General features: G+C 37.4%; 1 pseudogene; it reads right to left on the reverse strand.

The window, feature by feature from the left end:
- Positions 1-209: 209 nt before the first annotated feature.
- On the reverse strand, positions 210-2,128 carry Gm5064 (predicted gene 5064; annotated as a pseudogene).

A 17,057-nucleotide genomic window follows, 5' to 3' on the forward strand; every position in this document is an offset into this window, starting at 1 on the left:
ACAGACTTTGTCTCCTCTCCTGAGGGTGGGATGAGTAAAACTTAGTTGGAACAGGGAAGTTGTTCTTTGTTTGTCAAGTTCATGAAGAATTGTTTCCATATGGAAATTAGGCAGAGCTTAGGCATATTGCTTGGGTTGTCAAGATAGAAGGAGACAGGCGACTCCTGGTTAATCTTACCTGCCTTTTTCTTTCTTCTTCTTTTTTAATTTTAAAATGGTTTCTTAAATTTATTTATTTATTTTTTCTTTTAACATAACACGAGGAAGGTGTTAAAACTGGTGTAAAAGCTCAGTAGAATAAGTATTCCAGATTTTGTGAGGAATGAAGCGGGAGTTATTCAGAACCCTTCACCAGAATACCCCCAACTTGACTATAGTGGATTAATGATGTGCTTTGTGGATGTGGTTAGTCAATGACACCAGCTTGATGGATCTTTCTTTCTGCACCAAATCCTATTGAGCTATCTGGTCCCCTTGGCTGACAAAGAACAATTAGACGTGGAGCACTGGAATCATCCAGGGTGATGCTCTTTAAGAGATTGACCAACCGGTCAGGTCGAGGAGCTGCAACAGCCTTGGGGCCTTCACAAACTCGCCAAATATTACAAGCACTGCACTTCCCAGTGCGCTGATCACTGAGAATTCCACCTCATCTCCTGCCTGTAGCTCAACGCCATCCTGAACTTCTTTCACATGGAAAAAGAGCTTCTTGCTATCTCTTATTTCATAGTTAATAAAGCCAAACTGATCTTTCACACACTCCACAGTAGCCCTACGAAGGGGTGTGATGTTGTAGGCCATAGTTTGTGCATTTTGGCCAAGTACACACAACTGGAACTTGACACTCTCCCCTTTCTGTAGGCAATCCCCTTTGTTGGCCATCCCAACTGTGCCAAAAGGATACACTTCACCTTTCATATCCCCCTCCTTCACAGTCTCAGTCAGTCCTTGGTACTCAATCTGTGTTGGATCAACACCTCTCAGAGGGCGAATGACTTTACCAGAGTAGATGGTGGGATTAGCTTCCTCAGTAATGCCATTTACTGAGTGAGGTTTGTTTACTTTCTCAGCACTGACATTATTGCCTTTGCCTTTGGACAAGCTGTATTCAACCATGTCTCCCAGTTCCAGGCTATCAACATCACCAGAGAACTCACTCTAATGAAAAATATTTCCTTATCATGATTAGCTGTTTCTATAAATCCAAAATTATCTTTCAGAGTTGCCACATAACTCGAGAGCCTTTTGGAGGTAGAATTATGACCTACAAGTCTCACAAAAGTTGCAATCTGTCCAGGCCTCTGTTTGTCACTAATCCTAAAATCAACCTTCTCTCCTATCTGAGGAGAAATAGATCCTTCCACATCCTTGGCTTGAAAAGCAATTGTCAGTTTCACACCACAGTCATCATAAGCTGTAATGCCATCTTCTGCCTCCTTGTCTTTGTCTTTATTTGGGCTTGTAGTTTTAGGATTTAAAAAAGTGGCTTCTTTTTCTATGGTGCCCAGAAAACGACAATCTGAATGGGAAGGGACTAAAACCGTGCCCTTGGGAAGTTTCTTAATCCTAACAGCATGATTTCTTTGGGCAGAGAGCATAACAGGAACCACAGTGAACTCTGCTTCATCTGCAGTGTGGAGCTGGTTCCCGTCTAGAATGTCACTGAAGTGGAAGAACATACGAGCATCACGATCCACACACTTGATGAAACCAAAACCATCTCTCACAGCAGCAATCACACCCATCTCTCTGGCTTCATTAGTGAACTGAAATGGATTTGATAGAACCTCTATGTTGGTTGCTCGATCTAATTTGTCACGTCGGTCTGTTGAAATATTAAAGCTAACATGGTCACCTTCCAGCAGGTTCACTTTGGATTTTGTGTCTTTGTCTCCAAAGGGAAGTTCTTTAGGACTCACAAAGTCAACTTTGATTCATCCTAGCTATGGGTCATTCTGGTTTTTACTGGGTACTTTTGGGATATCTTTGGTTATAGTTCCTTCAAAATGTTCAGTGCTGATATCTTCAAAAATGACTGTTCCTTGAGGCAATAGTCTGACATCTGTTGCAACTTCTTTAGCATTTCTGTACTTGATTGTGAGTTCCACGTCATCTCCAGGATGTAGGGATCATCTGACTGGAGGACTGGGAAACCTATTGCTATTAAATTGGTGAAGATAAAACCAGAAATACATCCTGAAGAACGAATGAACGGACAAGAAGTATTTTATCTGACTTACACCCCTGAAGATGTGGAAGGGAAAGTTCAGCTGGAAACTGGAGATAAAATTAACTTTGCAATTGATAACAATAAACACACTGGTGCTGTAAGTGCTCGTAACATTATGCTGTTGAAAAAGAAACAAGCTCATTGTCAAGGAGTAGTTTGTGCCATGAAGGAGGCTTTTGACTTTATCAAAAGAGGAGAGTGATGTTGTAAAAGAGATATTCTTTCACTATAGTGAATTTAAAGGTTACCTGGCTTCTTACCTGGCCCAGAAGACATCCAAATGGCTGACTGAAGCTGTGTATCTCTGAAGATTTTGAAGAGATTCACATTTTAGCTAGCAGCTGAGTGGAACAAATGATTCTGTTCAGTGTGGCCGGCCATTATAGAGTTTTCCGAGAACCTTAGTCCATTTTTTAAAGGACCTGAATAAGCTCTGAGTGAGTGAGCTAGGCACTGTTCTTCTGTGACTCTCGGCAATACTGGCTCAGATCTCCACAACCAAGACAGAAGCTATACCATTGGTTCTCAAACCTTTACAGGATGTCCCCAGCCTTCCTGGGTCTCTTGCTTAACAGATAACATTGTGGTACTGATTTTCTCCATAACTCCTTAATCTATACTGAACATAAAACTGCTTCATAAATGAACATTTTCTGTTTCTTTGGAAGAGAATATATATATATATGACATAAGATATTCTCCTCTCATTTATTTCTATATATTTGATATTATGTGTGCTAACAAATAAATGGCAATACATCTCTCATATTTAGTGTATTTTGCTTTGTAATTTCAAAGACTTGAATAATTTTGATATGCTTTTCTACTTCAAAGAGGCATGTATCCTGAACTCAGTTTCAGTGTTCCCAAGAAGGAACTTTATGCCAGATAAGGGACTTGTCTTTCTCTCATATTCACAGAGATAGTTACGAAACAGCACCCAAAGTTATTTGAGTCCCTGGACCTCTGCCTAGCACATCTAAAACAAAAAATAATTCACCCTCACTAGCAGCCCTCCATTGGGTCCCCAGCTGTAGTATTATTATGTCTTTAGCAATTTTTTCTTTGAAAAATAATTTAAAAAAATAAAGTAAGGATATAATTTTCTATTTCGTTTTACAGTTGTAATTGTGAAATGAATCTATGAACAGTTACTTTTTGAGTTGTAACCTTGCAACATGGCTCATAATAAAATGCTATAAACAATGTATAGATGAAGATCCTCTTTAGATGCAGGGTTCTATTTTGCTCGTTAAAAGGCATTCCTCTTGTGTGCTCATATCACCTTTGCTAACATCATTGTAGCTGACTCCTTAATACTCTTGTCTGGGCCAAGTCAGCCTTCAAGACATAGATTTCAAAGATTAAACAAGAATGTATCTGTGTAATACTGGGATTCTTATGTAAAATAGCACTCTGGAATTCAAGCAATAGCTTGAGACCTAGCCCTTGATGTTCTGGATCCTAAGGCTGTACACATTTGAACCCTGGTCTTAATTTTGATGTCTGACCTTGTATCCTTCTGTCTTCTCTGTCTTTTGTCTGTCTCATGTATCCCATTGCCTAGCAGCCACTATGTCCCCATCCAAATCTATCCTGAGTATTGATAGGAAAGGTACAAGACCACCGTTTAAGGTGGTTCTGTGAGGAACAGCCACTTTAAGTATATTTTGGAGTATACAGTAAGTTCCATTCAGTCACTATGTTGGGAACATGACCTTCAAGAAGCTTTGCCATTACCCAGGCCTTTCTCAGTGCTTGATCTGTAGTCATTGTACTGAATTTCTACTAGCTGCTTGCAAACACCATCTGTCTCCCTCTCTCTGAGTTCTGGATCCTATGTCTCCTTATCTTTTATTTCATACCCTTCCCATAAAAGAACAAATTCCTATTTTTTTTTAATGTTAAAATTCTATTTCATCATAGACTGTCCACAGAACATTTTGGAATTACTAAATGGCCTTAATGTCCTTCACTAACATGTTACCATATAATTTTCATCATGCCTTTGAATGCTCAAATAGCAGGCCAAGTGCATTCTCCCTAAGAGTAACTTGCTGAGTAACTTGATTTTGGAATTGAATAGGACCTCTACGCCATGAATTCTGCACAAAAGTATTTTGTTTCCTGAGCTCCACATCTGTGCTAGGTAGATGTTGCTTGTTTAAGGAAGTTTGCATTTATTTGCTTACTTGGAACATTATTACAGAGAAGTAATATAGTGATTAAGAAAAGAAACCTCTAATCTTCTGCTTCCTTCTAACTCATTTTTTTTTCAGAAAGAGCTGCCCCACTATGCTTCGCCACTGATGGAGTAGAGGATTACAGAAACATCATGAAAAAGAACAGCATATATTTTAACTAAAATACAATCTGAAATGTGAGTTGATATCACATTTTTTACTAATTATAAAAATCAATTTTGAGTGTCATTATAGTGCATGAGCTCTTTCCTTGTCTGTGATCCCTAGCAAACTAGCAAATGGACTTTTCTTGGTTTGTGTTTCTAGTCAAGGTGTTGGACAACTATTTCTATTCCCCCAAGGTATAAGTGGTTGACTCACTGAATTAATTTCCTAAAATATACAGCTATGGTTGACTTGATAGCTTCCCCAACTATCGTTTTGGCTGGCATTGATATTTATGACCTAAATCGACATGTTAGAATGTGTTGTTTCACCCTAGTAGAAAGATTCAGTTCCAATTACAGAAGTGTAGATGGCAGGGAGCCAAAGGCCACTGATGCAAGAACTGTAGTTCAACAACTAGAGCGGTATGACAAATGAAGCCACACATAACTCGACTCTTTCACATACCCAAAGTACTATACAACAAAAAAGCCTTGAAGGGGGCATGTTCAGTGATGCCATGGGTGGTTTGAGAGTGTCTTGTTTACCATTCGTACGAACAAGCTGCTCTTGCTAATAGCCAGGATGTATTGCAAATGGAGTAACCACTGATCCCAGTTGTAGTTAATCAACTTTGGTCATTTTAACAAGATGTGGCATTTTTTGGTGCATTTTCTCTGACCTATTGTCTTCCATTTTCTCTTCTCCTTCTTCCTTCCTCTCCTGCCTTTCTCATTTTTTTACAAGGTATCATGAGGAACAACATTCAGAATTTGGTAATTGATTGAAATGTTCTCTCTCTGTTGTGTCCTGTCCAAGACTGTTTTTCTCAATTTCTACTTGAAAAATAGGGAAACCAAATTAGGGGCTAGAGAAATGTTCAGTGTTAGGAGTTCTTAGCACTCTTACAAAGGACTGGGGTTCAAGAACCCAAAAGGTAGCTTATAAACATATGTTTTCTAGTTCTAGGGGGTATGGACCCTCTTCTGGTCGTCCCAGACTCCTACATGCACACAGTATGCAGACATATACTCAGGCACAAATATGAACACACAAAATTAAGGAAATGGGTTTTTAAAAATGATAACAATAAATACAACCCCCCCCATGGACAAAGGTCTTGGAGTGTTCAGAATTACTAACCTTGGGGAATGTTCCATTATAATTATCCACAAACAAGAAAGATATTCCTCTTGGAGATCTAATAAAGAATAGGTAGCTTCCTGATGAGGGTAGCAAGCATCATTGGTAACACTGAAAAAGGCAGTTTTGATGAGAGTGAGAGGCATATTTATGTTTTCTCCAGAAATCCTGGGTGTGCTTATTCTGTTTCTATTAACCCAAACAATTCATTGAACTATTTAGCAACAAAGCAAGGACAGACAGACAGACAAAGAAAGAGAGAGAGAGAGAAAGAAAGAAAGAAAGAAAGAAAGAAAGAAAGAAAGAAAGAAAGAAAGAAAGAAAAAAAGAAAGTCCAAACAAGCCATAAGTCCTTAAAATACTGAATTAATTTCCCAACCTCTGGGTGACAGATTACAGGACAGAAGGGCTTGAGTGCACTTCCATCCCAACAGCAGACTATGTAGATGCCCTTGGCACTCTGTGACCATAAAAGTATCTCTGTCAGTGTACATAGTCTGTTTAAATACGTTTAGTTTCTGATTTTTTTTTGTGTTACATCAGAGACTTCACATTTTATTAAGTAAAGAGGTTTTGTTATCTCACTGTCCTGGATATTAAAAAGTGTGGAAGCTAAAACCATCCAGTGGAAAAAAGACAGCATTTTCAACAAATGGTGCTGGCATAACTGGTGATTATCACATAGAGGAAAGTGAATTGATCCATTCTTATCTCCTTGTACAAAGCTCAAGTCTAAGTGGATCAAAGAACTCCACATAAAACCAGAGACACTGAAACTTATAGAGGGGAAAATGGGGAAAAGCCTCAAAGATATGGGCACTGGGGAAAAATTTCTAAACAGAACAGCAATAGCTTATGTTGTAAGAACAAGAATTGACAAATGGGACCTCATGAAATTGCAAAGCTTCTGTAAGGCAAAAGACACTGTTAATAAGACAAAAAGGCCACCAATAGATTGGAAAAGAATTTTTACCAATCCTAAATCTGATAGGGGACTAATATCCAATATATACAAAGAGCTCAAGAAGATGTATTCTAGAAATTCAAATAAACTCATTAAAAATGGGGTACAGAGCTAAACAAAGAATTCTCAACTGAGGAATACCGAAAGGCTGAGAAGCACCTGAGAAAATGTTCAACATCCTTAATCACCAGGGAAATACAAATCAAAACAAACTTCAGATTCCATCTCACTCCAGTCTGAATGGCTAAGATCAAAAAATCAGGTGATAGCAGATGCTGGCGTGGATGTGGAGAAAGAGGAACACTCCTCCATTGTTGGTGGGATTGCAAGCATGTACAACCACTCTGGAAATCAGTCTGGTAGTTCCTCAGAAAATTGGACATAGTACTACCAGAGGATCCCGCAATACCTCTCCTGGGCATATACCCAGAAGATGTTCCAACTGGTAATAAGGACATATGCTCCACTATGTTCATAGCAGCCTTATTTATAATAGCCAGAAGCTGGAAAGAACCCAGTTGTCCCTCAACAGAGGAATGGATACAGAAAATGTGTTACATTTACACAACAGAGTACTACTCAGCTATTAAAAACAATGAATTTATGAAATTCTTGGGCAAATGGATGTATCTGGAGGATATCATCCTTAGTAAGGTAACCCAATCACAAAAGAAGTCACTTGATATGCACTCCCTGGTAATTGAATATTAGCCCAGAAACTTAGAATACCCAAGATACAATTTGCAAAACACAAGAAAATCAAGAAGTAAGACCAAAGTGTGGATACTTCATTCCTCCTTAGAATAGGGAATAAAATACCCATGTAAGGAGTTACAGAGACAAAGTTTGGAGCTAAGAGGAAAGGATGGACCATCCAGAGACTACCTCACATGGGATTCCATCTCATAATTAGCCACCGAACCCAGACACTACTACTGCATATGCCAGCAAGATTTTGCTGAAAGGACTCTGATATAGGTATCTTCTGTGAGGCTATGCCAGTGCTTGGCAAACACAGAAGTGGATGCTCATAGTCATCTATAGGATGGAATCCAGGGCCCCCAGTGGAGGAGCTAGAGAAAGTACCCAAGGAGCTGAAGGGGTCTGCAGCCCTGTAGGTGAAACAACAATATGAACTAACCAGTTTCCTCAGAGCTCGTGTCTCTAGCTGCATATGTAGCAGAAGATGGCCTAGTTGGCCATCATTGGGAAGAGAGGCCCCTTGGTATTGCAAAATTTATATGCCCCAGTACAGGGGAAGGCCAGGGCCAAGAAGTGGGAGTGGGTGGGTAGGTCAGCAGGGTGGGGGGAGGGTATAGGGAACTTTTGGGATAGCATTTAAAATGTAAGTAAAGAAAATATCTAATGAACTCTAAAAAATAAATAAATAAACTGAAAAAAAAGTGTGATGCTGAGATTTGCCTAGACTGCTGGTGGGGAATGATGCTGAAATGGTTGAAGTACCAGGGTGTACAAGAGATAGACAAAGGTAGATAGATTTGTGAAAGGTGACACTGGAGAGAGCTCAGTTCAGAAAAACTAAAAAAATAAATAAATAAAAAATACTTATACACTTACAGAAATCAATCCTCCTACCTCAGCACCACACACACACACACACACACACACACACACACACACACACACACACGCTCCATCTTTTATCAGATCCACCACTGGACAGTAGCACATGTAGATCTGACCTCCACTGAGTACACAGCCTATGGCGGTTTCAGTAAGACTATCCCTGATAGGCTCATAATTGAATGTTTATTCCTCAGGGAGCAACAGATTGAGAAGGAATAGTAGACCCTGTAGTAGTAGTAGTTGTAGCCTTATTGAGGTAAGTGTCACCGGCAGTAAGATTTAAAGTTTCAAATGTCCAAGCCAATCCCAGTGTCTCTATTTTGCTGCTTCCTGTGGAGCCAGACATAGAAATCTCAGTTACTTTTCTAGCATCATACTTACCTGCATGTCACCATGCTCCCTGCCATTTTAATAATGCACTTAACTTCTGAAACTGTAAGCAAGCCCCAATTAAATGCTTTTTTATAACAGTTTCCCTGGTCATAATGTCTCTCACAGCAAGAGAACACTGACTAAGACATAGCCCTAGCTCATGAGCCTTCAACTTGTAAACTACAGCAAAAATAAGCCCTGAGGGGAAAGAAAGTAATCCATGTTATGCTGTCGGCAGGAGAGTACAGCCAAGGCTTCGGAACCTTAGTTCCACGTTTTTAGCATTCCAAAACAATGAGCTAAAGTATCTTACTGTCATCTGCTTGATGTACAGAGAGTCAATGTTTACCAAGAGCAAGAGAAAGCAGGCTAAGGTCTTCTTCCTCATCCTAATATTGTCTCATCTAAAACAAAAATGGGTGTTCAGTATGGTTTTAAGTCTTGTATAGTTGCATATCATTTTCTCCTGTGAATCATTGTAACTGAATGATAGTCCAAGGAGAATTATGTGACATTACTATTTAGCTATAGCCACATAACACCAGTTTAACTTCTTTTCTCTAATTTTAAAAAAGAAACCATCCTTTAGACATCAGCCAGCATGCTAAGTGTGTTAGTTGTGACTGATCTAAGAGCTTCTCTCTCTCTCTCTCTCTTCCTCTTTCTCTCTCTCTCTCTCTCTCTCTCTCTCTCTCTCTCTCTCTCTCTCTCTCTCTGTCTCTCTCTCCCTTACCCCCTTACCCCCTTTTCTAAGAAGACACAATCTGTGACACTTAACTATTCCCAAGAATCTTAGAGGGCAAGTTATTTCAGAGCCATAGTGGCATAGCAAGTCAAATTCAAGTGCCAGACAGTTAAAGTGATGGAGACTCTCTCCACTCACTGCTGGCTGATCTCTGCTTGCCTTAGAAGCTCCTTTTCTAGCCTCTCAGCCCTCAGTTTTGCAGAGCAATGACTCATATTTAATCAAAATTTCCCCTGAAGAATTTTTAGTCTGTTATACCATGCTCCCATCTTAAAAGTGTGAGTCACCCTCACTGACTTATGGAGGTTCATTGCTTGTAAATAAGCTACAATCAGTGTGCTTCCCCACTGATGCAATGCAGCATGTCACTGCCCTCCAGTGAGAGGCTAACTTTGTAAAGGACAGTATCATTATTTTCCCCACTCACATTCTTATTGCCCAGATGCAGAGCAAACCTGTGGACATTTTGGAAGCTTTGAGTTCGAAGGCAGAGTCCCCCGGGGATTCACTTGACTCACTGTAAGTCTCAGTATGACTCTTAGAGTTAAAGATATACTAGTAAGCAACAGACCAACCGACCAAGCACAATGACTATGTTCACAGGAGTAGATACACCTAATTCTGCGTTAGACAATGGAATTCAATTAGTCTCCACCCAGCATTATGTCATCTCTAGTCAGAACATGCTAAGCTAAATGGTGAAGTTCACATGTTTGGATACATACTAGGTCCTGCTGAAAGTGTGAAACACTTCTAAGACCAGTTTTACATTACATAAGGTAATGATGTCATTGCTTTAAAAAACTATAAGACTATACTTTCCCTATTTCACATTTTCCCTATGTCGTGGTCATATTGAGCCATCCAGACCTTCTCTGACATGCACAACATATTGTTTTCAACTCCAGAAGAGAAGGAAGACAGGAGCACTGATTAATATACAATGGTTTAAGCCAGGTGAATTATATAAACCTCATAAACAAAGCATATACACAAATAGACAAGTTCTTTAGCTGATAATAGGGGGAGGTTAAGCAACCCCTTTTCCTTCATCATAAGAGGTAATTTAATCTTGAATTGACAGATAAACAGAAAAACACTGTGATTTCATGGGGAAGTGTTAGCCACAGAAGCTGCTGGCCTCCAATAGAAGGAAAGAAAATATTTCATTCCATAATGGCATCAAAAGTAAAATTAGAGATGGTGTCTAGCTCTGCCCACCCTCAGTGCTTCTTCTGCAGGAAGCAGAATCTGATATTTTCTGTAAAAATATAGACTATTTGCATCTTTGCTCTAGAAGTCTAGATGAGACTCCAGTACAAAATCTGTAGTTGCTTGTTGTGCTATGTACCAAATGTGCTATTATACTATTATAATGGTTAGCTGATCAGTGAAGAGGGTTGCTCATAGGCAGTGATGTTCTACCCTGTAACTTACAGCTCAGTTTGTAGTAGAAACAAAGCCCTGAGAACTACAAGTATCTACAGAGAAAACACAAACACACAGAAATGGCTGGCAGAAGAAGGAAAAGGTATTAGAAATGGAAAGATAGATAGAGACTAAGAAAGACAAACAAAGAGAAAGACAGAGATAAGCCAACAAAAGGAGTACTGACTGGTCTTAAATATGTTTCCCTAAATTTCAGCTTGGCTGCCTTCTTTTTCACTCTCACAGATCACATTTAGTAGATTCTTTTATACCCAAGGACATTAAAATACACAGATAGTTGGTAATTATGTCTAGCTTTGTTTTGCACCCTTGTGGTGATAATGCCTGAGTACCTGAGTATAAAAATTTAAACGAAATATGGAACAGTCTTGCTTGAGAACACAGAAAAACAGGTTCATTTTCTGACAAGGCAGGAGAGAGACCAACTCATCAGTAATTCAGGACTATATTAGCATGTAATATTATCACTATTTTCAATCTTTTTCCATCTTAGTTATTCTAGAACTACTTACTGTTTGGTAATGAATTTAGGGGCAGCAGGTTCATATATCCCTTCTTCTGGGTGATAATACAGGAAGAGTTGACTTATGGTCAAAAATCAAGGTGTATCATTTGAACACAGGACATTGCTGCTGTTTATGGCCTCAGTAATCAAGTTCCTGACTATGAGTATGTAACAAAGGCCAGCATCTGTTACCAGTTACGTGAAAATATCCTCTAACCAGACTGGGCACATGACAGGACAAAACATAAAATAAGAATAATATAGTATACTTACAAACAAATTTTGTTGATTTTCTACTTCTATGAAAGTCTATTGAATCAGCAAGGAGAAAAAAATCTGAAATACAGTGCATGATTCATGGAGCAAATTTCATGTTGTTTAACTTAATATTTTAATCAAACTATTTCCATAGAACAATATCTTGACATATTTTCTCCTTCCTTGAATTCCCCCCATATCCTTCCTCCTTACCTACCCAAGTTAATTTTTGCCTCCACATCACTTTCAAAAATTGAAATTCTAGGCAAGTAAAACAAAACAATCAGGAAGAGGAGACAGAGCGAGAGAAAGAGTGAAAGAGAGAGAGAGAGACAGAGACAGAGACAGAGAAACAGACAGATAGACAGAGACAGACAGGGAGAGAGACAAAGTGAGATACAGAGACAGAGGGAGACAAAGAGACAGAGATATACACAGAGAGAGAATTCTGGTTTTTGTTAGTGTTTCTGGAAAGGGGTTGGTTACCTTAGAGTATGATTGATATAATCAGTGACATGTGATTGGAGAAAAACTGATTTTTCCTTCACTAGTTGATATCAATTACAAATAACATATTAAGGGTTGGCGATTTGTGCCTACTTTTGCTTCTCAGTGCTAGGATTTTCTCTGGTTTGAATCTGTGCAGACCTCGTGCATAGTTTCTGTGAGTTCACATCTTCATCAGTCTTATTGTGTCTCTATGCTGCTTGGAGTCATCCACCACTTTTTGCTCTTCTATTTTTCTGCTTCTTTTTATATGTAGAACCCTGAGTCTTTAGAGGAGATTTTGATAAAGACATCCCATTTATGGCTAAGCACATCGAAGTCTCTGTTTTTCTTCACAGTGTCCAATCATGAACCTCTGTGTTTATTATCACATTCTATAAGAAGAAAAGTCTCTTATGAAGATTAAGTGATACATTAACTTATAGGTACAGAAATATGTTATTATGAGTCATTTTATTACTATGTTTCTTTAACAGAAAATTAGTAGTAGGTTTTTCACTTGGATCCATAACTTATCTATTATCAGGTATTGGTCAATTTAGCATTACAATCTCTGGCTTCCTTCTCATGAAGTGAACTTTAAAATTAATAATAAAACTTTGGTGTTTACTTCATAGCATTTGTGTCACTATGACACTGATAACAACAGATATTTCATGTTTCCTCTTTGTGTGAATGTTAGTTTCTACATTTTAAATATGTATGTTTGAATGTGAAAAAAATTACAGAATTTAGATAGCTAGTAGGGAACAAACCATTGTGGAGTATCATCCAAGGGTAAGAAATAGAACTGTGATGGTTTGTATATGCTCAGCCCATCGAGTGCGGCTATTAGAAGATGTGGCCCTGTTCAAGTAGGTGCATCACTGTGGTTATGGGCTTTAAGACCCTCATCCTAGCTGTCTGGAAGCCAGCATTCTACTAGAAACCTTCAGATGAAGATAAGAATTCTCACCTCCTCCTATACCATGCCTGTCTGGATGCTGCCCTGCTCCTACCTTCATGATACCTGATTGAACCTCTGAGCCAGTAAACCAGCCCAGTTAAATGGTGTCTTTTATAAAACTCGCCTTGGTCATGGTGTCTGTTCATTGCAGTAAAACTCTAACTGAGACAAGAACATAATGTTATAAAAAGATGAAGAGGAAATGAGAATAGAGAAGTTCAATGAGGTGGGAAGACAGCATAAAGACAGGAATATAATGAGAAATGGCTAACTAACAGCCTTTGAAATACTGTACAGAAACCAACTAATGTAAAATCTTCATTTTTATATATATATATATATATATATATATATATATATGTCTATCTATCTATCTATCTATAGATATCTATAGATAGATATAGATATATATATAGATATAGATATAGATAGATATCTATAGATAGATATAGATATATATATAGATATAGATATATATAGATATCTATATATAGATATAGATATATATATAGATATAGATATAGATAGATATCTATAGATATAGATAGATAGATAGATAGATAGATAGATAGATAGATAGGTAGGTAGGTAGATAGATAATTGATAGTTATGGAATTTAAGTGGATTAACTAAATTACTGGAGATACAATGCCCCAACTATACATCTTATAGCACCAAGTAAAACCTCCAATATCAACAATGAATTTTATCTTGTTGAATCTATGGACAAACGGATCCAATACTCTCTCAACAAAACAGAATTCATGGATAATTCAAGGTTATTGGTTACTCTCTACAAGCTGATGATAAAGCCTGATTTCTGGACATACAACTTTATGTCACTGAAAATGGAAAATTTGATTGTTGTCCAACTAGACATATCAGTCCTAATGACTACCATTCATGGTGCTAGTCATTAGGTGCTTGAAGGTACATTATTTGAGTGCTAGAATGCAGTTGACCCAGGTTGAATAGAAAATGACTTCTTTTTCTTGCTTTAATAAATCCATTACTTTAAAAGAAAAGAAATCAAAGCAGCAAGCAACAACAAAATACCATAAATTAGTTTCTAATTTAAAGAGTCTGTTAGTCCTATTGCAGTTCATTATTTTTTGCTAATTAATTTATTCTGACAAGTAGTATATCATGATATAGTACACATACTATATGATTAATTATGCAAAAATGATGTGCATGTATTCCAATACCTCCTATTCCAGTCTTTCTTTCTGTAAAACACTTTGCATCTACTTCTGATTTAGCAGAAATGTGTGCTTTATTTGGATCTCTCTTTGAGCAGATCATACTATCTACCTGCCTTTCATATGAGGCATATCAAATATTTAATGTGTGCTCATCTTAACTGTAACACAGCACTATGCTTATCATTTCCTGGAATGATCTTTAAACAAAATAAGGAGATTTCCAGCAGGATGGCCAGTAGGTGTCCCCTTCCAGACCCAAGGATCTTCCATATCCCAAAATATAGACAATGCTTTAAGCCTATGCATTACTTAGCTTCCGGGATTGAATTCAAAGAGACACCAGGGTTTACATATAGATTAATATATATTCATGCATTCTCAGTCACATCACTGTTAGGCAATTTTGTTTCACAGATAATTCTTTTCTGAGTTTTGTATAAGGATTGTTTGAAGGAATTCCTCTCTTCTCTACGGCCCCAAACAGTAGAGTCTGACTAAGAGTAGGGTTTTATGATTTGACTGTGGAGCTCTTTCTGGGTGAGAAAAGGGACTGGAAATGGTTCTTGTGAATCTTTTGTTTGCTTGTTTTCTACTAAAGTAACCCAAAATGTGAGGAATGAATGATTCATTGTTTGAGTCTGTTTTTTTTTCTATGAAGACTTCATCTTTGAGGACAGTTCAGGACTTACTCTCCATTTTTTTTTATGCACATGGCTCTAAAACCATATAGTATGATTTCTAAAGAAAATCTTCATATGATATGGAACTTTGAAGAATTTGATACTGATTTTTTTAGAGTATACCAATAAACACAATTTAGAAAATAAAATTTCCTTGAATTTATTTTCATTGAGTTTAAAGTTATACATACACATACATAAATGAAATGGTTTTAAAATTATTACAAAATAAGGACATTGTTTTTTAATACTATAAGTATCTAAGACATATTTTACACAAATCAGTTTAGAAATGTACCAAAATTCAAGATGAAAACCAGAATCAATATTTAACAAAATACGTTCATCCTTATTTTTTATTTTCTGTAATTATTGGTTTATTTTCTGGTTCATCAATATTATCTAAAATAATATTATACATAAATTAAGCTCCATTTTCATTTTTTGAGTATACATTTTCCATAAACTTCTACAAAGTTCACCTCATATGAGCTAGCATTACATTTGCTTAATGTTTAAGACTCTTAAAACTGTGAGACTCTGTTTTAATAATTGTCTTGAATAACATTGATTCAATAACAATGCTCCTCATAGCACTTCAGATTGTCACATAGTATTTGTGTGACTTAAATCATAAGTAGTGCCAAATTGTTCTATTCAGAAGATATTCATTGAATACATAGAAACTATTGAAAACTAAGATTTGCCTTGTCAATATTTCTATAATCTAAGGAAAGATTAGATCTTTTGGTCTGTTACATTTTGGCCAATTAAAACATTTCTATAGTTGCCTTCTTTAGAAAACCAGATTCTACTTGGTATTCATGTTTCTCAGCCTTAGTCTAATAAGGAAGTCCACGTTCAGGCAAATGTGTAAACATGAAGAGTGGGGACCAAAGCTATAGATGCTGTTGATGAAATCTGGTGCAAACTACATGGTTTGTTGTCTTCTTCTTCTTCTTCTTCTTCTTCTTCTTCTTCTTCTTCTTCTTCTTCTTCTTCTTCTTCTTCTTCTTCTTCTTCTTCTTCTTCTTCTTCATCTTCTTCTTCATCATCATCTTCTTCTTCTTCTTCTTCATCTTCTTCTTCTTCTTCTTCTTCATCTTCATCTTCTTCTTCTTCATCTTCTTCTTCTTCATCATCTTCTTCTTCTTTCTTCTTCTTTGCCTTCGAATTCGCCTTTGCCTCCTCCTTTCTCTTCTTCTCCTCCTTCTTCCTCTTCTTCTTCTCCTTCTTTCTCTTCCTCTTCCTCTCCTTCTCTTCTTCTGCCTCTTTTTCCTCCTCCTCCTCTGCATCTTTCCCCTCCTCCTCCTCCTTCTTCATTTTCCTCTTCCTTCTGCTCCTCCTCTTTCTCCTTCTCCATCTTCTCTTTCCCCCTCCTCGCCTCCTTCTTCTTCCACTAGATTTTACTTATTTATTTAATGTATGTGAGTATATCTAGCTTTATTCAGACACACCAGAAGAGCGCATCAGATCCCATTACAGACAGTACTGAGCCACCATGTGGTTGCTAGGAATTGAACTCATGACCACTGGAAGAGTAGGCAGTGCTCTTAACCACTGACTCATCTCTCCAGCCCCTTGGTTTGTCCTCTTAAACATCAAGAAGTATTTAAGCATCCTTCAAAATGACATTCCTTGAGGAAATTACATCAAAGAAAAATTGAAAGTTTATTATAAGTAATTATAAACTAACACCCTTCTTAATACACACACACACACACACACACACACACACACACACACACACAATGTTGTTGCAAACTATGACATTAAGATTATATTGTGGTCCAGGAAAAAATAACTATGTTTATCTATGTTTAATTTCCAACAAAAAGAAGAAACTGACGATAAAAATATATGGCTGGACACAAACTGTTTTGTAGAACTGCCTTTTGATTAACTTTCTTCAAGTTCCTTTAAATTAACATGTGCCTTCTGCACTACTTGTAGGGCACTACCATGCACTGAGCCTTGCCAGACAGAGTTAATTTTCCCTGAACCTTTCTCCAGATCATTGGCGGTATTCAGTAGTGATTTTTAATTCAATTTTTGTATTTCATAAATTATGCATATTTTGAAGTTTTCTTCAAGCTTACAATAAAATACATTGGATTT

Source organism: Mus musculus, chromosome 18 (assembly GCF_000001635.26).
Source record: "Mus musculus strain C57BL/6J chromosome 18, GRCm38.p6 C57BL/6J".
Taxonomy (NCBI): Eukaryota; Metazoa; Chordata; class Mammalia; order Rodentia; family Muridae; genus Mus; species Mus musculus.